Raw genomic sequence first — 26528 nt, 5'->3', positions numbered from 1 at the left:
AACTAGGAGTGATGCATTTGTCAGGAGCAGCTCTTGGTCCACATACACAAACAGTTGTGTGTATTACTTGGTGTTTAGGGAAAGTGAATTTACTTGGAATAGAAACTTGGAGTAATCAGGATTCCAGTGATAGTTATGCTCTCAGCTGGCTGTGCAACATTTTCTATTTCATTATGTTAGACTGTAAAACTCATAAAATAGCTACTTATATTGAGTATCTGTTCTGTTGTCCTATGTGTTGGACATTTTATCCTTACAATACAACCCTTTAAAGATAGTTGGGTGACATCTCCATTATACCTATGAGAAAATAGAATCTCTGGTCAAATTGTTTACCAGAATCACATGGCCACTGTGTGGAATAACTAGGATTTTTGGTTCAAGTCTTCTTTACTCTGCTAAGTTGCCACCTCGAGGGCCGTGACCGTGTTGGGCACATCTCTCCATGTCATCCACAGGGCTTTGCATGATGCCACTAATATTTGTTAAATGAATGAATTTCTCTCTCTCTCTTTCTCTTTTTTTTTTTTTCAAAGATTTTATCTATTTATTTGACAGAGATCACAAGTAGGCAGAGAGGCAGGCAGAGAGAGGGGGGAAGTAGGCTCCCTACTGAGCAGAGAGCCTGATGCGATGCGGGGCTCGATCCCAGGACCCTGGGGTCATGACCTGAGCCGAAGGCAGAGGCTTTAACCCATTGAGCCACCCAGACGCCCCTGAATGAATTTCTCTTAATAGCGAAAGTGAGATAACTGTGTGTGCCACTTTCTGGGTTATCAAATGAAGGTTACAAATTTATGGTCATTCTAGAAGTGGAATGTTAGCACCTATGTTACGTTATCCCTCTTACTCTGTAAACCATTGCCTTGGGAAGCCTCTGTTCTTAGGTGCATACCGGCAGCAGCCCCTCTGCGGGCCTACTTTACAGAGTAACCATTTGATGATGGCTATGATTTGACAGATAAATTCAGGGACAGAATTTTTCTTTTTTTATGGTTGCTACCTCTTTCAGTGTTCTAGGATTTTTTTTCCTCCGAAAGTTAAAAGGAATTTTTTTGGGAAAAAGAACAAAATTAGAAAAGTACAAATAAGATGGGGCACCTGGGTGGCTCAGTGGGTGGGCGTCTGCCTTCAGTACTGATTATGATCCCAGAGTCCTGGGATCAAGCTCTGCGTCAGGCTCCCTGCTCAGCAGGGAGTCTGCTGCTCTTTCTCCCACTTCCCTCCCTGCTCATGCTCTCTCTCTCAAATACATAAATAAAATCTTTAAAAAAAATTACAAATAAGATGGAAGAATGAACAAAATGCAAAGTCTTAGTATCTTACCCCAGTCAGCTAATTCATCTGCCCTATAGACAACTTCTTTCTTGTATAACCCTTTAGTATATTATAAAAACTTTTTATTTTGAAAATATTTTAAAAGATGAAAGTTATAAGAATGGTCAAGTGCATATGCCCTTTCCTTAGGTTCATCAGTTGTAACCCTTTTTTGCCATACTTGCTTTATTATTCTGTATGTATATACATATTATTTTTGAGTCGTCTGAGAATAAATTGCAGACATAGTGACCCTTTACCCCTACATATTTCAGAATATATCTCCTAAGATTTTTTTCTTTTTTAAAAAATACATATTTTTAAAAATTTATTTGACACACAGAGAGAGATCATAAGTAGGCAGAGAGATAAGCAGAGAGAGAGAGAGAAGCATGAAGTAGGCTCCCTGGTGAGCAGAGAGCCTGATGTGGGGCTTGATTCCAGGGCCTTGAGATCATGACTTGAGCCAAAGGCAGAGGCTTAACCCACTGAGCCACCCAAGTGCCCCCCCACCCCCCGCTAAGAATTTTCATACGTAACTCTAGTAGAGTTATTGAAAGGAGAGAATTTAATGTTGATATAATGTCAGTTGTTCCTGTTTAAATTCAATCAGTTTTGCCAATAGTATTCTTTACAGCATTTTCCTTTCTGATCCAGAATCTGATTAGTCAGGATCACACAGTCCATTCAGCTTCATATGTATTTAGTTTCTTTTATTAAGTAATAGTTTTGCAGCCATTCTTTACCTTTTATCACAGACATGTTTTGAAGAATTTAGGTCTGTTGTTTTGCAGAAGGTCTCTAGATTTGGATCTGATCATATCCTCATGATTATATTTGGGTTATGAAATGTTGGCAGGTGTCTCTCTGTTACTGTGTATCATACAAACAGGCACATGATGTCTATCCCTTATTTGTGCAAAAAAAAAAATACATGGAACTTACATTTATAGTTTAGCAAATAATGATCATGTGCCCATGTTACTGCTCTCCAGGCTAAGAAATACAATGTTGCCTGGGTGTAAGGAAATACTGTTACTGCAGGAAGGCTCCCTCCCCTGGCCCTGTGCTTTAGTGGGCCTTGCTTTGGCCCTCTTCCGTGGTGCAGAGTCTGTGGGGCCTGTGGGACATGCCTGCTTTAGAGTCTGAACCTTTCCATGGTAGACCATATTTTAAAAACCTAGGATCTCAGAATTTCCTGCCTGAAGGGCCCTGAGCTTGTTTCCAGAGCCTGTGTGAGTCCCTTTCCTGGGGTCCATACTTCTGAGGGTGGGCATGGCTGCTGGTCTATACAAGGGATGGCCTAAGTGTGGTTGTGTGTGGAGAGTAGGGTATGGAATGGAGCTTGGACTTGTGAGTGGAGGTGACTGCATGCTTGTGTGTGAGGTCCTTGGCTGTGCGGGATGGAGAAGAGGACGATGGGTGATGGACCAGTGGCCAGTTCTCCCTGGACCACCATGTTTCTGCATGGAACTCTGGGGAATCCCAGAATTCTCTGTATGAATCTGGCTTTCCAGGCAGTTATAAAGGTATGTTTTTCATGATAGGAGGATAGAAGATATTTATGTTTTGTAAGCTTGTTTCATATCTGTTATGTATTAACACATATTGTATGAGGGCCTCTATGTGTACTCTTTCTGAGGCCCTGTAAGTGTTGGAGTTGGGTTTGGTTGGCACCCCAGAGTTCCCCCCTTTCCTTTCTCCAGAGGGAACTACTATCCTGACTTTTATGATAATCACTTGTTTTTCTTTATAGTTTTATGACCTAAGCTTACCTCCTTGAAAAATATAATATAGTGCTTGCTTCTGAATTTTACAGAAACAGAATTATTTTTTGTGTACTTTTGCTATTTTTTTTGCTCAAGATTATGTTTGTAAGGGTTCTTCATGTTGTGTGTAGCTGTAGTCATTCATTTTCATTACTGTGTAATACACTAGGATTATATCACAATTTATCCATTCTGTTGCAAACACTTGAAGTTGTTTGCAGTTTTGGGCCATTACAAGCAATGCCGCCGTAATCATTCTTCATACATGAATCCTGGCGCACTTAAATGTATTTTCCTTAGGATAGATACCATACTTGATTACTGGATCATGATAACCTGTTTTTCAAAATTGTGCTCGTCTACACTCCCTCCAGCAGCGTTTGATAGTCCTTACTGCTGTACAGTTTCATCAGTCGTTGGTACAGTTAGATGTGTTGATTTTGTCAACCTCATGGTTATATAGCCGTATCTCCTTGTTTTTATTTGCATTTTCCTGATAACTAATGAGAGCAAGCACCTTCTGCTTATTGGCTTCTTGAATGCCTTGTTTTTTAAAGTGATTTTCAAGTCTCTTGGCTCATTTTTCCTATTGAGTTTTCTACCTTTTTTTTCCTCATTGATTTGTAAGCTTATATTATGGATACTAATTATCTTATTGTATGTATTACAAATGTCTTCTTCCACTCTATGGTTTGTCTTTCACTCTCTTTATGTTAACTTTGATCATAACTTCTCGATTATGATATAGTACAATGGACCAGTATTTTCTTACCCCACAGTTATGAAGATAATTTCCTCTAAGAAATGTATAGTTTTGCCTTTCACATTTAGGTCTTTAATCTAGTAAGGATTCTAGTTTTCATTTAGATGATTAGCTAATTTAAAAATTTGGGAAACTAATTGGGGGCACCTGACTGGCTCAGTCTGTAGAGCATGCAACTCTTGATCTCAGGGTTGTGAGTTCAAGCCTCCCCTGGGTATGGAACCTACTTGAAAAAAACCAAAACCAAAACCAAGGAAACAGTTGGGAAACTAAATCTGAATTACTGGGGTCTGCTACTCCTTTACTTAAAATGTTTTCATAGGGCGCCTGGGTGGCTCAGTGGGTTAAGCCGCTGCCTTCGGCTCAGGTCATGATCTCAGGGTCCTGGGATCGAGTCCCGCATCGGGCTCTCTGCTCAGCAGGGAGCCTGCTTCCCTCTCTCTCTCTCTGCCTGCCTCTCTGTCTACTTGTGATCTCTCTCTGTCAAATAAATAAATAAAATCTTTAAAAAAAAATGTTTTCATAAAATGATCAGGTATTCCTAGGAGCACCTACTGGGTCAGTTGGTAGAGTATGTGACTCTTGATCTCTGAGTTCTAAGTTCAAGCCCCATGCTGGGTGTATTGGTTACTTAAAAAATTAAGTCTTAGAAAAAAATAAAATAATGAGGTACTTCTAAATCATACCAAAAAAAAAAAAGTCACCTCACAAAAAGATGACAGATGTGAAACAGGCCTGTGAGAAGTATTACTAGACTGTAGGGGTGCCTGGGTGGCTCTGTTGGTTAAGCGTCTGCCTTTAGCTCTGGTCATGATCCCAGAGTCCTGGGATTGAACCCCCGCATCTGCTCGCTGCTCAGTGGGGAGCCTGCTTCCCCCTCTCCCTCTGCTCCTCCCCCTGCTTGTGTTCTCTTGTTCTCTCTCAAATAAATAAATAAAATCTTAAAAAAAAATGACTAGATGTTAGAAATATTTTTCCTTCAATTGCTTTTAATGTCTCCCTTACTGAAGACATGTATTGTAAGTGCTCTGTGTACTTACTGTACTTGAGAACATTCCGTGACCTCCATGGAAGAGACATGTGATTTGTCAGCTCCACTTAGTGCATCAGGACCTTGGACACATTTGAATGGGACACCTTAGAAACATCGTGCCAGTAATATTTGGGTACGCAAACAACTTGCGGTGCCTCTGGTTTTCTTTGGGAGTTTCTGAGATTTCTGAGTTACTATTACCAGGGAATAAGCTGTCACTTAGTGTTTGATTTTAGGTATCTTTTGTCTACTTCTACAACCTTCTTGTTTTTAATAAAACTTATTATATTTGCCTTTTTTGGCTATTATTGAGTGCATTATTTTTGTCTTTTTAAATGATTGCAAGGAATCTGTCTTAAGATTAGTCTTTGTTTCTTGGATCTGCATCTCTGATCCCTGCCAAAGTATCTGAGCAAACTTAGGTATAAACCTTATGCTATACAGTACTAGTGTCTGGGCATAATCTTCTCTTTGAAGTTGGTTTGCATCCCCCTGAAGGATTAATTCCCTGCTGTGAGAAGGTGGGTTAGAAAGCACTGAAACTACTTTACAGGTCTTTAATTGGAGGATTTAGTATACATTTTGTTCTGTAAACTTCTGTGGGAGTTTCATTCTTACAGTTTTTCTTATACTGTGGTGTGTTATATTCTCATTGTAAATTAAAAAAAAACACTAAATTTTCTCAAGTTATTTGAGTACATATTGACAAATTATCCTGGTTTGTGTTTTTGTTTTTTTTCCTATTTAAATTTGTAGTACCTTGTTTTGAGTATGTATACAATTTAAAAATTTTTGAAAAATTACAAAGAGAAAAATCATCACTTGGTGATACGCTATTAATGTTTTGGTATATTTATTTCCTTGTAGTCTTTTGTGTGTCAGTGTGTGGAAATAAAGCATATATATAAATACATATGTAAATATAAGCATACGTATAAACTTTTCCCTGAACTTCTGCTCTACGTATGTTTTCCTTGCTGGTCTCCCCCAAATCATTAAGCTTTTCCAAAAATTATTATACAGCTTTGTGAAAATAATTTCATTTGCTATGAATTATTACATCATATTTATGAGTAATATTTACTTACAATCAGATCTTTAGATTGTTTCCAGACTTCTCCTATTGTAAATAATGCCAGCTAACATCGCTGTGCATAGTACTTGTTACTTTGGTATGTGATTTTTATAAAGAAGTCGTAATATTTCAAGCAGATACTTGATCTACTTTGTTCTTAACTTTTATGCCTTTTGGTCACATTCCATTTTGTGTGCTCTGATTTATGTCTTTGCTCAAGAACCCACCTTTACTTGGGGACCCCAGAAAACGAAAAAGGTTGTCTTGAGTTGGGAAAGCTCCCAGAGCTGAGTTTAGCTTGTCTGACTGAAGGTCTTGGAAGAGGGTGCTCTCACAAGGGCAATGAGCCTGCCGGTCCCGTGATCAGATGGTACCGGCCGTGCTGAAATTCTGGAATGCATTTCCAGCACAAGGGTCTCATTACAGCTGGCATCTTGGAGCCTGCCATGGGCACCCTGCTTGGGCAGCTGTGTAGCTGACCAAGAGAGTGGCTAGCAGCATCAGGGTCTTGAGGCCGTTCTGCCTACCTGCTTCCTCCGGTGTCTGTTCCCTGCCCAGTGTTCTACTGCAGTAGCCAGTGGCCACTTGGTAGCAAGAAGTGGATAGTCCAGTGAAGAAACTGTTGTGAGAGCTCTGGAAGGAAAGCTTATGACGTGATGCTTCAGTTAGCTGTGGTTTTCAGCTATGATCAGTAACTTAAGCACGCAAACACCCTGGCTTTCAAATCTCTCTTAAATAGCCTTTCACATTTCTGGATCCGCAGTATCATGAAGAAAAGCAAGTCTCAGCCAATGGACGGGATTGAGAGCCAGATTTGTTATATTCTGAATCTGAGCTTTCACTTTGCAGGTCTCTAATTCTATGAACGTTGCTTGGATCTGTGACCACAGTGGATGCTCAGTGTGACTAGATAGTTTTAAAACATTGATCTAGCGTGCCTGGGTGGCTCAGTGAGTTAAGCCTCTGCCTTCAGCTCAGGTCATGATCCCAGGGTCCTGGGATCCCAGGACCCTGGGATCAAGGCCCGCATCGGGCTCTCTGCTCCGCAGGGAGCCTGCTTTCCCCCACTCTCCTTTCTGCCTACTTGTGATCTCTGTCAAATAAATAAAATCTTAAAAAAAAAAATAAAACATTGATCTAAAAAATAAAAACAGTGTGCCTGGGTGGCTGCCTTTGGCTCAGGTGATGATCTCAGTCTCTGCTCAGTGTGGAGTCTGCTTCTTCCTCTGTACTTCCCCCCCCCCCATCTTGTGCTCCCTTCTACTCTGTCTCTCTCTCAAATAAGATCTTAAAAATTTTTAAAAAATGTATGCTGTTTCTTTAGAAGTGGGATGGAGGGGGGAAAAAGCCCTTTGAGAGTTGTTTTACTTCGGATTAAAATATTAGTGGTATTAACTAAATTTATTATCTTCTTTTCAATAATATAGTCACAGCAAACTTTTGAAGAATGGTGATAAAGTGGCTTTTATTGAGTCCTTATTATATTTCAGTCACTTTTCTTAATATTGTTACACTTTTCTTAGTATTGTTCTTATATTGTTAATATATGCCCCTTTTAAGATGGGTCATATTTTTGAGGAACCTGAGGCTCAAAAAGGTTTATTTGTCTGCCCAGATGGGACAACCATTAAGTTGTAGATTCAGGATTTTAACTTCATTCTTATGGCGTCATCCTGAAAAGTACTGGCTAATATTACCTGTACATGCAGTAGTTAGAAAAATCAGACATTGTGAGGGAAGAAAAATCAGGCTTATGTAGAAAATCAGGGGAGAGGCAGTTTTCATTCATGAACAGTACAAGGATTTCTTATAGTTTTTGTTTTTTTTTTCTTTTAAATGAGTCAGCATGATACTTTAGCTTTTCTTTATTTTTCTTCTTTTGCATCCTTGGAGTTTTCTAGTGAAAGTGAATCCACTTTATGGAGTATTAAGTTATGAACATAATTTTCAGTAGTGTAGGGACAAATTACCACTCACTCAAAAGACATGGATTACTTAAAAATTAATTTTTCCTGACTCTGAGTACTTGACATGCCCACTTGAAAATCACTTATTTGGAATAGAGGCATGAAACCTCATTTCATTGTGCTTTTTTCTTTCTTTTTTTTTTTTTTTTTTTAAAGATTTTATGTATTTGAGAGTGAGCGAGTGAGCCTGAGCGGGGTCAGGGGAGAGGCAGGGGGAGAGGGACAAGCAGACTCCCCACTGAACGTGGAGCCTGACACTGGGCTTGATCCCAGGACCCTGAGATCGTGACCTGAGCCGAAGTCAGGTGTATAATGACTGAGCCACCCAGGTTCCCCTCACTGTACTTTTTAAGCTTTTAAGATTTTGAGAATTGTAATGTGCCTTATGTTGCAGGATTGTTAGAGTATTTCTTTAAACTATAGTTAAGCCTAAGGAAATCTCATTGTAATAAAGCCTTTGCTCATCACCTAATGAAGTAAGAGGTAGTGGGCTCAGTTTTCTAGGTAAGAAAAACAGGGTTCCACGAAGGCAGAAATGACCTCTTTCTTGTACCTGAAATTCCAACAGCTAGAACAGTACCTGGCATACTGTAGGCCCTCAATGAGTATTTGAGTGATCAAAGCTTAGAGATGGGAAGCAACTTGCCCAAAGGCAGAGTTGGGATTTGAGGTCTTCTCTGACTATATTCTTTAAACCAGTTTATGAAACTATAACACAAATTATATGTGTATGCACAGCTTAAAGAATAAACGAAAATGCACATACCCACTACTCAACTTAGGAAATAGAACTTTTTGTGTCTTTGAAGTCCCTCTGTATTCCTACCGAGATCACATTTTGAATTTTACCTTAATTGTGTATCTTTCCTTGAAGTTTGTGCTTTTTATTACACTATGCTGATGCTCTAAATTGGTTATGTAGAATGACTTTGAATTGCTGTTCTTAAAAAGTAACAGAAAGTGAGCCATATATTTTCTTCATGTTTAGTTATTTGAAGCTGATTCCAGATTTCTTCCTGAAGTGTGCAATTTAGGGGCCATCTGGGTATAAATTACAATATAGGAGAGTCTCATGATTTTTGGTAATTCATGGCAGTGTGGTGGTTCTTGCTGTATTTGTGGTTCACGGTGTTTTTAAGGCCCTGAGCCCTCCAGGTAGACCAGCAATTCACTGACCCACTAAACCATAAAATCCGTGTGAGCAGTGAGTTTGTTGATCTATATTTTAGTTCCCTCAGAATGACAATTTGAGTCTCATTCTGTCAACTATAAAATGGAATCCTTAATAGTATCTCCTTCATTTAGTTGATAGATTACCTAGTAATGCGGAGTGCATGGGACATGGAAAGTTCTTAGTAAGTGGGAGCTGTTACTTGTCATTTTTTAAAAAAGATATTTTAGAGAAGATTCAGGTTCACTGCAAAAGTAGAGAGGAAGACACAGAGATTTCCCATATGTGTATGTTTGCCCTAGGCACGCACAGCCTCACCCAATGTCAACATGCCCAACCAGAGTGGCACACTTGTTAATATCAGTGACCCTGTGCTGACACATCCTAACCACCCAGAGTCCACTGTATATGTCGGGGTGTTGTGTGTCCTTTGGTTTTAGACAAACGTATGATAACATGTATCCATTGATAGTATCATACAGAATATTTTTCAATGCCCCAAAGATCCTCTGTGTTCTGCCTGTTTATCCCTTCATTCACCCCCAGCCCCCTAGCAACCACTGGTCTTTTTATTGTCTCCATGATTTCGCTTTTTCCAGAGTGTCATGTAGCCGGTATCAACAGTATGTAGCCTTCTCAAGTGGGCTGTTTTTCCTCAGCTGTATGCATTTATGGTTTTGTGTGTGTATGTGTGTTTGGTTATTCATTGTTTTTTCATGGCTCATTTCTCTTTAGTTCTTAATCCTACTGCATTATCCGGATGTGCTAGTTTACCCGTTCACCTACTGAAAGGCATCTTGGTTCCTTCCAGGTCTTGGCAATTATGAGTAAAGCTGCTGTAAACATCCATGTGCAGGTGTTTGTGTGGATGTAAGTTTTCAGCTCCTTTGGGTAAATACTGAGGATGATTGCTGGATGGCAAGAGTATGTTTAGTTTTTTGAGAAACTGCCGGCTGTCTTCCAAAGTAGCCCTGCCATTTGATATTCCTGCGAGCAGTGAGTGGGAGTTCCTACAGCTCCGTATCCTCACCGGCTCTTGGTGTTACAAGTGTTTGGGATTTTGGTCATTCTAATATGTATGTAGTGGCATCTCGTTTTAATTTGCATCTCCCTGATGACCTACGTGGAACATTTTTTTCATATTCTGATTTGCCATCTGTATATCTCGTTTGGGGAGGTGTCAAGGTCTTTGGCCCGTTTTTTAAAAAAATGGGGTTGTTTTCTTATTGAGCTTTAAGAGTTCTTTGTATAGTTTGGGTAGCAGTCCTTTATCAAACGTGTCTTTTGTAAATATTTGCTCCCAGTTTGTAGCCTGTCCTCTCATTCTCTTGACACTGTCTCTGGTAGAGCAGAAGTATTTATTTATTTGTTTTGTTTTAAAAAGATTTTATTTATTTATTTGACAGAGAGTGTGAGCTCAAGCAGGGGGAGCAGCAGTCCGAGGGATAGGGAGAAGCAAATCCCCACCGAGCAGGGAGCCTGATGCAGGGCTCCATCCCAGGACCCTGGGTTCATGACCTGAGCTGAAGGCAGATGCTTAATGACTACTGAGCCACCCAGGCACCCTGAAGTTTTTATTTTTAATAGAAGTCCAGATTGTCGGTTCTTTCTTGGATCATATGTGTGGTGGTGTATCCAAAGGCGTTTCCATACCAGGGTCATCTCTAGGAGTTTTATACTTTTGTGTTTTATATTTTGATCTATGATCTGTTTTGAGTTTTGTGAAGGGTATAAGGAAGGTCTGTGTGTACATTCACTTGACTGCACGTGGGTGTTCAGTTATTCCAGCAGCATTTGTTACAAAGACTATCTTGCTCTTGGGCAAAGATCAGTTACTATATAGGGGTCTCTTTCTGGGTTTGCTAACTGTCTATTCTTTAACCAGGATCGACCTGTGTTGGTTACTGTAGCTTTTTAGTCAGTTTTGAAGTCCGTGCCGTCTTCCACGTTTGTTCTTCCTAATACTGTGTTCATTCTTCTGGGTCTTTTGCCTCCTTATGCTTTAGAGTCCGTTTGTCAATATCCACAACATAACTTGCTGATGTTTTGGATGTAATTGTGTTGTATCTATAGATCAAATTACAAAGCATTGTCATCTTGACATTACTGAGTGTCCGTATTTATGGATATGTAATATTTTTCCTTTTCTTTTTTTTTTTTAATATTTATTATTTTAGAGGCAGAGAGCAAGAGAGAACATGAGCAGGATGGGCAGAGGTAGAGGGAGAGAGAATCTCAAGTCGATTCCGTACTGAGCATGGAGCCTGATGTGGAGCTCGATTTCATGACCCTGAGATAATGATCTGGGATGAAACCAAGAGTTGGGTGCTCAACCCACTGTGCCATCCAGGGCCTCTGTATTTCTCCATTTATTTAGTTCTTTATTTATTTTATTTATTTATTTTTATTTTATTTTATTTTAGAGACAGTGTGAGAGACAGGATATGAGCGGGGTGAGGGGCAGAGGGAGAAGTAGACTCAGCAGGGAGCCAGATGTGGGAGCCAGATGTGGGAGCTCGATGCCGAACTCCCAGATCATGACTTGAGCCCACGGCAGATGCTGAAGTGAATCAGCCACTCAGGTGCCCCTTATTTAGTTATTTGATTTCATTCATCTGAGTTTTGTAGTTTTCCTCTTGTAGTTCTTGTACATTTTTTTGGTTAGGTTTGTACTTAAGTAGCTGTTATTTTAAATTATTATATTATTTTGTTTATATTTTGTTTGTTATTAAGTCAAGAGTTCATGTCTGCCTAGAAGCCGGCTACTCAGCAGTTGTTATTGAGCTAACACAGCTGACAAATGGGAAGTCTACTTTTCTCAGTAGATTTCTCAGAATCCATGCATTTAAACTTAACACCTTTTATTCATGGGAAAGCCTTTGGCTTATGCCCTATGTGCTTTGGTTTGCTCTGAGGATTTTTTTTTTTTATTACATTGTTAGCATGCTTAGTGATCGTGTTGGTGACATTGTTTTATTAGGATTCTTTTTGTCCTAAATGGCAGAAACCCAATGAAATCTGGCTTGAGCAATAGAGGGGATTTATTGCTTCTCAATACTGAGAAGTGTAGTGGTAAAATGGGCTTTTGGTTTTGCTGGATCTAGGTGTTCTACTTACATTTTCAGAAATTTGTTGTCTCTTTATCTCTTGGTTTTCTGTCTCCTGTGTTGGGTTCAGGTGCTTCCTATACAATGGCAACCATGGCTATTGGCAACCCAAGTTTATAGTCTACCAATTTAGTCACCCAAATGGAAAAAAAAAGAGGGTCTTACATTATTTTGAGTAGTAGTCACAGGGCTGATTGCACTAGGCCCGGTTTGGGTCATAGGCTGATCTATGAATCAGTCACCAAGATTTTTAGAGGGAGGGGGTTGCTCTGAGATGTTGATTGGGTGATGAGGGGGGTATGTATGTGTGTGCGGGCCTGATCGGTGCCACCTGGATTCTATAGCCTGAGAGTGGGGCCGGGTAGCTTTTGCAGAGAAAATCTGGTGCTGTTAGCAGAAGAAGGGAGAATGGATGCTAGGCAGCCAAAACAGATGTCCATTGCAGTCATCAAGAAAATGTTTTATTCAAAATATTCTTTTCAAAAAAGCAGTGAGATGTATAATCTAGTTTGGAAAGATTTACAACCAAAATGTTTCAGTGCTTAAAAGTATAGGTCTTCAGCTTCCTTAAAAATTGCCATATAAGCCTGATTCCTCAGGAGTCTGTAAATGAGATCTTATTATCATACATCTAATTTTTAGAGTTTCTTAATCACTTATTCTCTGGGCACTCGCATTAGGTTCAGCACTCTGCTAAACTCTCTGGAAAGTGGAGTGTAAGCTCTGTAAACTGGGAACTACACCTCGTATTTTAAATGCTTAGGAGACTTTTTTTTTTTTAACCTTTAGAAAATTGTATTCTAGTTTTTGAACTTCTTTTGGTATTATTTCACAACACATTTTGCATTTCCTTCTTTATGTTACATTGAAAGCATGCAGTGTGCTCAAAGGCTTTCATTAGAAAAAGAAAGCTTTACTGAAGATTTCACTATGAGCTTGCTTTGCCCAGCAGGAAACTGCAATAAGTTGCTTGATTTAAAGACAGTTTTCTTACCTTTAATGTGTTCATAGGCATTAGAATTTTATGCTATCACAAAGCCTTATTTGAAGAGAAAATAGATGCAGATGAGTTGCTGTCTAGATTATAACAATGTCATTAAGTATCTTCATGGATAATTTGTAATAAAAACAACCTATAATGGAAAGACTGTAAGCTTTGAAATCAGATTTCTTCTGCCACTCACTAATTGTTTGACCTTGGGGAAGTTATTAAACTGAGTTCTAACGTGGCATTGTTTAAGTGGGACTTATCTATTTCGCAGGTTGTTTTGTAAATTAGAGACAATATGTATTTAAATGCCTAACACAGAAACCAGTGCAAATGAGGTGTTCTTGTGGTGACGGTAGTTCAACATTATCCTTAAGTGAAAAACAAACCCAAACTCCAAACCAAAACCCAGACAAGGAAACTTCCTGTAGTTGTGATTTTGTTAAGAGATTAAATCTTCCTTCTGAAAGAAATAAATTCTTTTTTGAAAGGGTCCAAATACTAGAATAATAATGAGATGAAGATTGAAACTTAATGAAAACTGTATTTCATATTCTCTTTCAGAAACTGTAGGATTAGTTCTGTGTTTCCAGAAGAGCATACTTGGGATACGTGGATAATTTCAAATGATCAACTTACATATGTATATGTTTTTCCTCTACTTATGTGTAACAGTTAAACTTTAGCAAAAACAAGGATCAATTGTCAGTTACCAGAGTTTTTTTTATTTAAACAGTCTTCTTGTGAGAAGAGCCAGATGCCAAGAAAGTAAGCCGGTATCAGGGACCTGATTATTTGGTAATGCTTTGACGAACATACCAATTCTATGTCTAGAACAATGCTGATTTCCCATGCATTCTTGATTTTTAATTTATAAAATACTACATACTGTATCAAAAGAAACTCTGAACTGTGTATATTTTACATTCTGTTTGAAATTCTTCTATAAATAACTTCGAGTGTCAAAAAAAAAAAAGTATTAAAGCAGCCCATTTCTGGAATATGATGTATAAGTTAGCGTATCTTTAGCCCAGTTCTCTGTCCTCAGCAGTAATCACTACTGATACTCAGAATGACGGAACTGATTTCTAAAAACATGAAAGTTTTATTAGTTTGTTAGATTGTTTTTATATGAAAGGAATATTGACAAAAGTATTTGGGAAAGATTTTCTACAAAGACTGAAATGAAAAATCTTTTCATTATGGCTGACAATGAAGTAGAAAATCAGCTAAGCAAAACATTATTCCCTCTTCCTACTAAATATTTTGGTTAATTGGAATTCTTCCCACCATCTCCCCCTCTCCCCCCCAGATTTCAAGCATATAATTAGCAAAATCTAGCTTAGAGCATAGTTTCTAGAATCAGATCTTCTGGATTCACGTTTTCACTCTACCACTTATGATTTATATCCTTGTGTGATTTTGGGCAAATTACTTAATCTCTCTCCTTTGCTTCTTAAACCGTAAAATGGGGATGGTCATAATAGTATCTCAATGTTATTGTACAGATTAGGGAGAAAGGAGAAATTAGTTCAACATGGGACATGGCAGAGTGCCTCTCAGCTTGAACTTTCATTAAAGAAAAATAAGTTGGATTTGTTTTGATTTTTCACACTAGAAGTTCGACATTGTTGAGGGAGAACATTAGGACCAGGTCTAAGGTACTCCTAGGCTCGGGGCCTTTGGGAGGCTTGAAGTTTGGGAGGTTTCTTTTTTGCCTTCAGCAGCAGCCCTGGCAAGTCCGATGTAGGTTTTTAAAAAGTTTTTAATCCCTGGGGTGGACCCTGGAACAAGCTGACCTAATTTCTCCTGTGTTTGTGGAATGGAGATTGAGTTGACTCAGGTTTTATTTGAGCTTCTCTGGATCTGATGCAGCATTAAAGCTCAGGTCTAGACCAATTTAAGTTGAGATTTTAGGGCTGACCACTGCTGTGTTTCCTCCTTTTTGTTTAGGAAGATATTTTTACATCACACTTCATCCCTCTGGCAATATTTATGACAAGCCTGCTGTGCGATAGGTGCTTGGGTGGGAGGGGGGCAGTACGGGGAGGGGATTCTGGACAGAAGGCAAAGCTTAGCTATGGAGGAATATAAAAAATATGATTTGTAGTTAGATTATGATCAGTTTGAAGGGATCCTTTACAATCACGCTCAGGCCTGACAGTTCTGCAAGGTCAGAGATCTTTGTTTGCTTGGTTCACGGATCTGTCCCCAGCACCTAGAACAGTGAATGGTGCATAATAGTAAATATATTTGTTAGACAGATTTTTTTGGACAAATGAATTGACACAGTTCTAATTGATTGCAATGAACCTTGATATTTTGATTAGTCTCTGAGGTTTTCTTGTAGACTAATACCTCATTTCCAGTAGGTTGATGACTGTTCATTTCACTATATTCTGTTTTTTAATGGAAATTCTTGGCTAGAACTGGGGGGGGCGCATTTATGTTAGAAGCAAGAGGTACCTTATAGTTTCTCCAGCAGTTTTTCTGGAAGAGGTTTTTCTGCCTTTTCTGTGAGCAGATGTGCTCAGGATGAAAAGTTTAAAGGAGGGCTCACTCACATTTGGCTCACTGGGCGAGGAATGCTTTTTCCTCTTCATTTAGTGAGTGTCCATCAGACTTCCCAGAGTACAATGAGGCATTTACCCAAGGCCTCAGCGGCAGCCCATACTTTCTCCATTTTAGGCTTTTTCTGCCACCCCTGGGAAACTGCCTGGTGGTCTGGCATCATAGGAATTTGTCTCACTAAAAACTCTTTCCCCACCCTTTCCTTCAGGAGAAGCAGTGGGTATAGTGGCAGGAGCTCTGGCCTCGGTGTCTGAAATTGGGCCACAAGTAATAGCAGTCTGGCCTTCGGGAAGTTCTTCATCCTTTTTGCTGAGTTTTCGCAGTTGCAAATGTGAGTTTCATAATGCTAAGGGTTGTTGTGAAGACTGAATAAAATTCTAGCAACAAAAAAATTAAACAGTGCCTTGTTAGTTTTCTTTCTTCTGTCACATCAAATCATTGTTTTCCACTCTTATCCTCCTGACACAAAAGGACACCTATGTTATTTTTCGTAGCTCAGAGAACTATAGAGTCTTTGATAATGGTTTTCTGTGTGTGTGTGTGTGTGTGTGTTGAAGCAATGTGGAGTTTTACGAATGTATTTTTAAAAACATGGAAAAGCTACATTAAAAAAACCTAAACATCTCATACTTAATTTAAAAGTTTTCCAGAATATGACCTTTAAAGTACGGATCTTCCAAGACCATTCCTGTGCCCGTACTCTGCTTCCCATAGAGGGCATAGCGTGTTTTTGTGTTTACATGTTGGTGAGTGAGCGAGCGAGCGTGTGTATGTGAAGGAGAAAGAAAGAATGAAAATATGTGTGGTGGAAAAGATATTTTAGCCTGCTTTTGTAACTTTAGCTCTCTGTGCAATGTGCCAAAAGTTATTTCTCCCTAGGGAGTGTCTCTTTCAACAGTTTTTGAAGGCAGCATAAATTCTCACTTGGTGTTCAAGGAAGATGGTAATACAATTTAGTACAGGCAGAAGAGTATTTTCTTTAACTTGTTAGAAACCAAAATGTGATTGCAGTGGCGAACTTGTCAGCGCACTCAAATTTAACAAGTGTTCGAAGGATTAGTAAAGGAAATGTAGTTTACTCTGCAGCTTTTATGGCAAAGAATTTAAAAGGTTTTGCTTTAAGCCCTCCATGTGTTTCTTCCTTTTCTCCAAAACATACCTCTAAGCTGAAAAGAGAGATGAATCTCTTAGGCAGAAACTATTAACTCTGAGGGAGTTTATCATTGTTTGAGAGGAAGCAGAACATTTACATTTGAATCAGCTCTGAGTGTAGCTTGTGCCCTAATCTCATTCCTCCTAGAAGTTGGTGAAGAGTTTAAGTACTTCCTACTTTGTGTTCTGGTCCTTGTAGTGCCATCCTAATTTTCTCCGGGATCATAAATTTCCTAATTCAAAGTAAGCAAACTCCTGAGACAATGTGCGTTGGTTTTGCTTGGAAATGCTTTGTACAGTTGTCCCAGTCATCTGAGCAGGGCCACTGGCCAGAATTATCGCATTTTCAAAGCGCTGATTACCATACAAGAAAATAGCATAAAAAAGACAAAATATTTCAGAAAGTGTGAAATAGAGCAGATAAAATCACCTCTCTCACAATCCCACTTTAAAGTTTTGAATATTCCCGTTGGACACAATTGCAATTGGTGTATAGTTTTAAATGAGAAAGTAACACCATGTTTGCGATAAACAATTCGATCAACTTTTGAAGGCTCTATCACAGTCTTACAGTGTGATTTATCAGTTCCCTATTATTACACATACAAATTCTTTTAAAAATAAAGACCACAGTACTCACAAGTTTATGGACTTTTGTGACCAAGTCTTTAGTATTGCCTTCCTTTTTTTTTTTTTTTCCCTGTGGGGACGGGGAGAGTTTGGGGAGGTGGAGAGGCAGGTGGAAGAACAGAGAGGGCTGAGGAGGGCTTTGTCAAAGATAAACTGTTAGAGATGGTAATGTTTTTCTAAGTCTACAATTTTTTTTTTTTTTAAAGAGTTTACCCATTTTTATTATTTGAGAGAGAGTACACAAGATTGAGAGAGAGCACGAGCTTGGTGAAGGGCAGAGGGAGAAGCACAGTCCCTACTGAGCAAGGAGCCTGATGTGGGACTTGATCCTGGGACTCAGGGATCATGACCTGAGCTGAAGGCAGGTGCTCAACCCACTGAGCTACCCAGGTGCCCTTATGTCTGTAATTTGTAAGAAGCTTGAAATTGAGCCATTTTCTGAGATTACAAAAAAAAGTATTATGTTAGTATTTTGCTCTGTCATGAATTAAAATATAATATCTTTAAAAAATTTAGATTTTAGGGATTCTTGGGTTCTTAATGCATACTTCTGTCATTGATTTTTACTTTCTTATCTTGAGGGCCACGGATGGATTTAGGTCATTTTAGCTTAAAGAGAATAGAAACCATCTACCTAAAAGACCGGTTGGTGGGAGAAATTCTTCATATTTGCTCTTCTGCCTTGCTAAGACAGCTGTGTCCTAGACTGAAGTTAGCTTTTATAGCAGTTGTGAAGTCCTCACCTTACAGAAAATGTTCCCAGTGAATGTTTGTTCCCGTGACTTGGAGCTGTCATTCAAACCCACCCCAAAGAAATAGGGTATGTATAATACTTCATGGGTGTCAGATGAAGAAATCTCATTGGAACTATGGTTTAATTAAAGCCAGCAGCCTATTTTATTTTTATTTTATTTTCTTTAAGGAATTAGTAAGTTAGGATTTGGGGAGGTGTAGCCTGTGTTCATTCCTTAGAGATTGGGACAAGAATTTTGCCTTTGCAGAAAGAGCTTGTGTAGTTAGGGACTAGCCTGAAAATGCTTTGCCTGGCATTTGCACTGGGCATATTTGGAAAGGAAAGCCTCTTTGCATTGTGCATTTAGAAAAGTGTCTGTAAGCGTGCTTAGAAAATGGCAGCTTTTGCTGGTCTTGCCTGTCAATGTCTTGCTGCTACTGACTGTGTTTAACCAGAAAGGGAAACTCAGAGTAGAAAAAGTCTCACTCCCAAGACTTTACAAGAAAACCCCTCTTTGTTGATTTATATATATATATTTTAAAGGAGCTTGACATCTTCATCAAGTTCACAGTGGGCTTGCTTTGTTTGCTTTCTCTTGAATGCTTGATAAGATTTTTCTTCTATTGTTTTGTGCAGCAAGAACAGATCTTTCCATGGCTGGGGTGGGTTTTTTGTAAATCCACAATATGGTCATTGTCTGGTGGTGAATAATTGTGGCTGCTTTTTGTACAACCAGAACTAAGGCTTTGGCTGTGAACAGATTCCTTCTTAGCGTGAAAAGGGACTAATCCATGTAAATACAGCCCCAAAATAAAGCTTTACAGAAAAAGGGGAAGGCCGCTAAGCAGGAGGGCACAGGTCAGCAATTTAACCTTTAACCTAACAAATAAGAAGCATGAAAGTTCCAGAATTGGTTTACAAAAGAAAGCTCCTGTGATCTGTCAGTTTTTCTTTTCAGGAGGGAGCTGGGTGAGAGATCTGACTGACAGCTAGTGCCTTTTAACTGCAGACTGAAATTAACCGCCAAATCGAAACTTGAATATGTGAAGGAGATTTTTTTCCTAAATAAATTGAGGTGGTAGAATAGGCTACATTAGCATTGGTCAGGGAGGGTCTCGCATGAGGTTTCCACCCTTGAAGCCAGGGGGGGGGGGGGGCATAGGCATTTGACTGGACTACCTTTTTAAGATCCCTTCCAAGTTTAAAAAAGAGTCTGGGGCCTGACTTACCAAAGTAGACATGAACTTAGCAGTTTAAGGCCAGATGAAAACTCCTTCTTCTTTTGTTACTATCACTGATACCCTTTGTAGACTTTTCATGGTTCCATAAATTAATTGCGGCCTTTACTAAAGATTTGTTAAGAGCTTTCTGTAAATATAATGAATGCATTGGCCGCAAAATAGCCATCTAGCGATTTCATAATATGTACAACTTTTACGACCTGATGCACTTTAGAAACTCCGTTGTGCCACGTGAGCACCGTAAAGCAGAGGACACAGGCTCTCTTTCATGTGCTGCTGCTTTGTTCAACATGCTTAGGCATTATTAGCAGATACAATTGAGGAAGTTAAAGCTGCGGAGATTGAAATAGAGGTGTTTATTGGGCAATGCACAGGGGGGGGAATGGGAAGCTGCGAAAAGTGAGGGATTGCCCTGTTTCCTACGTGTGCTTGAAGAGTTAACAAAATGAGGTCTGTGCTAAGTGGGAAGTTTTACTTTTATGCTGTTGTACTCATTTACAAACTTTGTAAACAGTTTGTATTTATTTAATCACAACAGGTAATCTTGTTAATGAGTGTTAGTTTTTGCTTAAAGCATAATACATCTGAAGTCAGCTGTTCTATTTCACTATAGAGAATTCTCTAACTGATAAAAACTTTAATTAATGAGAATCATTCAGATTAAAAAGAAACAATGAACTAATGACTTTAAAGTAGGCTCCCTGTAGATTAATAAGAATAGTAATTATACTGTGCAACTCCATCGTGGAAACAAAGTCCCAGGGACGATTGTTTTAGTTTTTTAGGTGTCCATAGTATGATTGTATAAGTTGTTTAAAACTTACTCTTTCCAAGGGCCTGGGGGCCTGCCTCAGTTTCCCTAAGGGCTTTAGAGACCAGAGAAACATAATGTTGCTTAGTTAGTTATGCTAACTAAAATTAGCATAAAGTTAAGTGGCCACCTTCACTTATAAGCTTAGGCATCCACTCTCTTTTTCCCTAGCTGGTTACGATAGCCTCCTCACTGGCCTTTATGCTTTCTTTCACATCCATGTTTAGTGCTGTCATCCGAGGCGTCTTTCAAAAGCACAGCTGAGACCGCAGGACACCCCTTCTTATACCTTTCTGTGTCCTCTGATCCCCACAAGCTCAAGTCAGGCTCATTAGCAGGGCCAACGAGGTCTTCTGTGATCTATTCCCTGCCTATCTCACCATCATCTTAGTTCAGTTCATTCCCTCCTAAATATGCATCTTCCAGTATGTCCCAACTGACACTGACTCCGACAATTTGACCGAGAGAGACACAGCGAGGGAGGGAACACAAGCAGTGGGAGAGGGAGAAGCAGGCCTACTGATGAGCAGGGAGCTCGATGTGGGGCTTGATCCCAGGGCCCTGGGATCATGACCTGAGCTGAAGGCAGACACTTAACCGACTGAGCCACCCAGGCGCCCCAAGAAAGGCTGATATGTTTAAAAGGGGATCTAATGCCGATGTTTTGAGAAAAGCTAATGTGTATAGGCTTCACACTGTAAGCGGTCCCATGCTTTTCTATTTGATCTTCACTCCCACAATACAGAATGGGCCACGGTTTCTGAGAGGTACTTAGTATTTGAATGGATGGATGAATAAATAAATGAATGAGTGGACTGTGGAGTCTGAAAGCAGGGGTTAGAGTCTAAATTCTGCCAGTTATTAGCCATGTAATTTCAGGTAAGTAACTTAACCTCTCAACCTACTTGCTAACCTGTAAAATGAGGTCTGTACTAGCCTTGCTTGTCCCATTAGATGGTATGAGGACTGAGTGAAATAATGTACAGTAAATAAAAATGCTTTTCAAACTGTAAACCCCCATGCAAATGTTGGTTTCTGCTGTGAATATTCTTAATGTATTCCAGGTCCTATAAATGAAGAGAAAGCATTCATGGATATAGATAGATTTGTGTTTTAATGACTGAAAGAACATCAGAACTGTTTTATTCATATCGTGTTAAAATATAAGCCCGTTTTGATAGCAAACAGAAGACAGTATACCCTTGTTTTTCTTTCATAAAGAAAATGTCAGGTTTATACTGTTGGTAAATGCTAACTAACAAAGGAAGCACATACTGTATGGGGAATGGGTGTTCAAATGCAGTGTTTAGAGGCTTGTCTTCTCTATGCATTCTCCTTGGGTTGCCTCTCAAGAACCTTAGAGCCATATTTGCCTTCTAGCTCTGTGAACTACATACAACTTTTTCAGTAAGCTATTATTTTTGTGTGCGTTTTTCTTTTTTCTTTCTTTCTTTTTTTTTTTTTTGGGTGTATGGATTTTTCTGGTATTCATTTCTGTATGCTATTATTATCTCTGGCTTTGTTTGTCCTCCTTTTATTTTCCTTTTATTCTTACTCAGGTTACATGTGTATTTTTTGTCCTTTGAACTATATATATTTCTGTAAGACATCTCAGACTGTTCCTGGGATGTGCTGGAGTGTGAACTCTCCTAGTGTGATCTTAGTCCTACCTTGGCTTCTCCAGTCACCTACAGACTGATAGTTCCTCAGTCTGTGTCTTTGGCTCAGATTCCCGAGTGCCAGGCTTGGATTCCCCTGCCAGTGCTGCTTCTGGATGTGCCACAAGTTCTCCAAATTGAATTTAACACCCTCCAACACAGACACATCTGTTTCTTCAATCTTCTACCCCCACTCCCCAGCCCCCACCACCCATTGCTGGCTACCCAGGAAAACAAAACTGAAAAGCCAGTCCTAAACTGTTCCTTCTATTACAGGGTCTTGGTCAATGACATTAGTACCCATTCACTTGCTCATGCCAGAAACCTGAAAGTCATGCTGGATTCACCCCACATCTAATTAAACTTCCGTATTTCTTTTCTTATTAAAAAGCTTTCAAAATATTTTAAACAATCATCAGAGTCACAGAAAAATTGTAATTATACTGCGGGAACTTGTTTTCCCTTGCACTATTTGTGAATAAGTTGCAGACTTCCCCTTCAAATAATTGAGTCTTTGCTGCAAACAAGGAGATTCTCCTGCATTACCACAATATACCCATCAAAATGAGGAAATTAATATTGATACAGTACTGGCATCTAATTCTCGGAGTTTCGCTAGTTGTCCCGGTAATGTTCTGTAAAGCAGAAGGACTCTGTTCAGGACCACAGACTGAATTTAGTTTTATGTCTCTTTAGTCTCCCTCAGTCTGGAACACTTCTCAGGCTTTCTTTGACTTTCACAACCTTGACATCTGAAGATCGTGGGCCTCCATTTTTTTGGTCTGATGTTTCCCTGTGGTTACACATAGGTTAAGCATCTTTGGCAGGAAAATCATAGAAGTGATGCTGTGCTGCTCTCATTGTATCTTATTAGAGAATGCCGGATTTCAACTTGTCCCCTTCCTGATGGTGATCACATGATTTTTAAAAAAGATTTTATTTATTTGAGAGAGAGCGAGAGAGAGCACACAAGTAGGAGATGGGGAGAGGGAGAAGCAGACTCCCCACTGAGCAGGGAGCCTGATGCGGGACTCGATCCCAGGACCCTGAGATCATGACCTGAGCTGAAGACAGATGCTTAACCAACTGAGCCATCCAAGGGTTCCACCACTTTGTAATGAACAAATATTTTGGGGAGAGTACTTTGAAATTCTACAAATATTCTGTTACACTTTCCGTTTGTTTGTTTGGCTTTGGACTCACCATTTCCTTTTTTATTGAAGGCTATTATTGAATTACTCAGATTATTATGTGACTAAATTGCATTATTCAGTCTTTTCCAGTTTTGATCAGTAGGAGCCAGCTTGAAGGAGCTCTTATGCTCTTTTGACATGTCCTCCTCATTCTCTGAGTTCTTCTTTGCTTTCTGGCACAAGATGTTCCATGCTCATGTTTTACTTTCCTTTTCTTTGGCCTAAAAGCTGCTGTTTCTCCAATGAGCCCTGGTTCCTCCTAGTGGAGAGTGTTATTTAAAATCTGGATGGTGGATGTGCTCATTGCTCTTTGGGTATCGCTATCTCTAGGCCTTCTTAGTAGACAGAGCTGGAGAGTATGTGCTGTGCATGTGCACACACGTTTACATCTGTATGTATTTCTGTATCCATCTGTGTGTATTGAAAAGCATGAAATTTTCAGTTTCAATTTAACACCACAGGAGTCTTCTAGTTTTCTCCCGGGCATATTTGTAACTTCCTTCTTTGGCAGCAAGCAGCCAGCTTCCCATTATACTTAATACATCTGCTTATTAATCTCTGGTGTATGACCATTCTCTCGTCATGGCTGCCTCCACTCCCTGCCTAGTATGGATGCCCTTCCCCACTAGGGTTCTGATACCATATGCCACTCTGCCTTGGCTACTTGGATGCCCGCCTCATCCAGCTTGGGCTTTGACAACCCATGACAGGCTGGCCCTTCATTATGCATGTTTGCTTCTTCTCAGGTTTTGACACCCCATACATGACTGCCACTTCCCTTCCACGTTGTCCTCATCCTGCTCGGGATTTGACACCCTGTACTAAGTGGCCTCTGCACGGATGTCCCTTTAGCCTCTCAGGTGTTCTGACATCTCACGTCAGGCACCTGCTCCCTGTGGATGTCCCGTTCTTCCTGCTTGTGCTCTGACTTCTGACACTGGGCAGCTCCCCCTGTGTGGACACCCTTGTCACTCTTCCTGGGTTCTGACGCCCTATGCTGGATTGTTCTTTACAACATGGACACCCTCTTCATACTGCTTGGACTCTGTCTCCCCATGTTGGGTGCCTTCTTTTGCAGTACTGTCCTTTACCTGTTTTAGACCACTGTGGCTCCTTCTTGCCAAGTGGGGACGTGTTCCTTGGCCTTAGAATTAAATTATTAAAGGGGAACCCTCTTACACTGTTGGTGGGAATGCAAGTTGGTGCAGCTACTTTGGAAAACAGCGTGGAGATTCCTCAAGAAATTAAAAATAGAGCTTCCCTATGACCCTGAAGTTGCACTACTGGGTATTTACAGATGTAGTGAAAGATACAGATGTAGTGAAAAGAAGGGCCATCTGTACCCCAATGTTTATAGCAGCAATGGCCACGGTCGCCAAACTGTGGAAAGAACCAAGATGCCCTTCAACGGATGAATGGATAAGGAAGATGTGGTCCATATACACTATGGAGTATTATGCCTCCATCAGAAAGGATGAATACCCAACTTTTGTAGCAACGTGGACGGGACTGGAAGAGATGATGCTGAGTGAAATAAGTCAAGCAGAGAGAGTCAATTATCATATGGTTTCACTTATTTGTGAAGCATAACAAATAACATGGAGGACAAGGGGAGATGGAGAGGAGAAGGGAGTTGAGGGAAATTGGAAGGGGAGGTGAACCATGAGAGACTATGGACTCTGAAAAACAATCTGAGGGTTTTGAAGGGGCAGGGGGTGGGAGGTCGGGGGAACCAGGTGGTGGGTATTAGAGAGGGCACGGATTGCATGGAGCACTGGGTGTGGTGCAAAAACAATGAATACTGTTATGCTGAAAAGAAATAAAAAATTTAAAAAAGAATTAAATTATTAACTAGGAAGAGGGGAAGAGAAAGGGGAAGTTTAATTTTTTGAACTTTTCCCTATCTTCTTTTTTTGTCATCCAATTCCATTGTCTTTGTCTTAGTTCTGGCCCTCCTTATTCTTTCTTGGATTATTGCCACTTATTGGCTTTTTTGGTTGGAGTCTTTCCCCTTCCTATCCTTCCATCCTGCTGCCAGTGAGATATGTGTAGTAAACAGATGTACTTGATCATGCCTGTCCCTTGCTTCATCCCTAAACTCTTCATCACCTTTCCATTACCCATGGGGTAATACGCAAATCCCAGGCGTGGCATACCAAGACCTTCATGACTTGACAGACCTCTCCTCCCTCATCTCTCACCAACCCCTGTCATTGACCTTGTGCTCTAGCTAAATCACTTTAATCTCTTCTGCTTCCATGCCTTAGGACTTGGTCTTTCTCTTTTCTGTATCATCTGCTTTCTCCTTATTTTCCTGGTGAACTTGCATTGTCCTTTAGGACTTCAGATCTGGTACCCCGTCTTCTAGGAGGCTGCCTTTAGTCATTCCTTTTCTCTGTCCACCCTTACTTCCCCCTCCCTTACTACCCCATGTAGACTTCATAAGATGACTTTCCTCTTGGTACCCTGTATATTGTATTATAACTGTCTTTTCCTGTTATACCTGAGGGCAGGAACCATGTTGCCTACCTTCTTTGCCAAAGGATTACTCTCTTCAGTAGGTAGCTTGCTAAATGAAGAGACATTTAAAAATATTTCTGTCTTAGAGTATTTCTGAGTTAGCGGGATTTGTTTTGTCCAAATAAGCACAGCAATATTAGTATTAGTTGTTTGTGAGGCTTTTGAAATAGCCCCATTTACATAGGACTGGACGTGATAATTGTATCTTTTTTTTAGAGTGGGATTTTACCTATAGTTATATTTACTTCTAGGATATCTCCAGGGATTTATCCTTGTTTCTCCTAGCAGGGTGAAAAAGAGATTTAGAGTGTATCAAGGATTGGTTCATTATCTTCTCGTTCCCATGCACTGCACTTATTACCAGTATGCATGCAATAGCGACTATCTTAGGTAGCTGATAAAGATATGCTTGACAGAGAGACAGGAGAGGGGAGACAGACTGTACATGGGTTGTTAACCATTTGCTAATTGATGAAATCACTCAATTCATTTGTTTTTTGGTTCACTTTGCTTTCTGGATCAGTTGGAATTGAATTTTTTGATCAGAGGCAAAGTTGTAACCTCAAGGGTCCTATAACATGCAGTAGTTCTGTAGAAAGGTTGTGATCGAGGTAAAGGGAATAGGCTCAGGTTCCTGGGCAGGAGAGCCAGCCCAGGGCTGTAAAGAACGTTCACTACTTACACCATTTTTGTTACGAGACACCGGGGGGTCTGATTATTAGAAGAAAGGTACTAAGCATGATCAGGCTTAAAATGAGGTAACATAACAAATTCAAAACTCATTTGTAAATCCTTCCGCCTTGCCCCAGCTGTCGCTGCCCTATACTTG

The 26528-nt window shown here is 39.9% G+C and overlaps 1 protein-coding gene across 1 annotated transcript in view; it reads left to right on the top strand.

Annotated features, from left to right (window-relative positions):
- Positions 1 to 26528, top strand: part of LOC111145755 (DENN domain containing 1A) — a 499803-nt gene that overhangs the window by 41252 nt on the left and 432023 nt on the right. The gene's annotated exons all lie outside the window — the stretch shown is intronic.

The sequence above is a fragment of the Enhydra lutris genome, unplaced genomic scaffold (assembly GCF_002288905.1).
Source record: "Enhydra lutris kenyoni isolate GAN:26980312 unplaced genomic scaffold, ASM228890v2 scaffoldscaffold13, whole genome shotgun sequence".
Taxonomy (NCBI): Eukaryota; Metazoa; Chordata; class Mammalia; order Carnivora; family Mustelidae; genus Enhydra; species Enhydra lutris.
The sequence above is the reverse complement of the archived record's forward strand: the minus strand, read 5'-3'. Positions and strand labels throughout refer to the sequence as shown.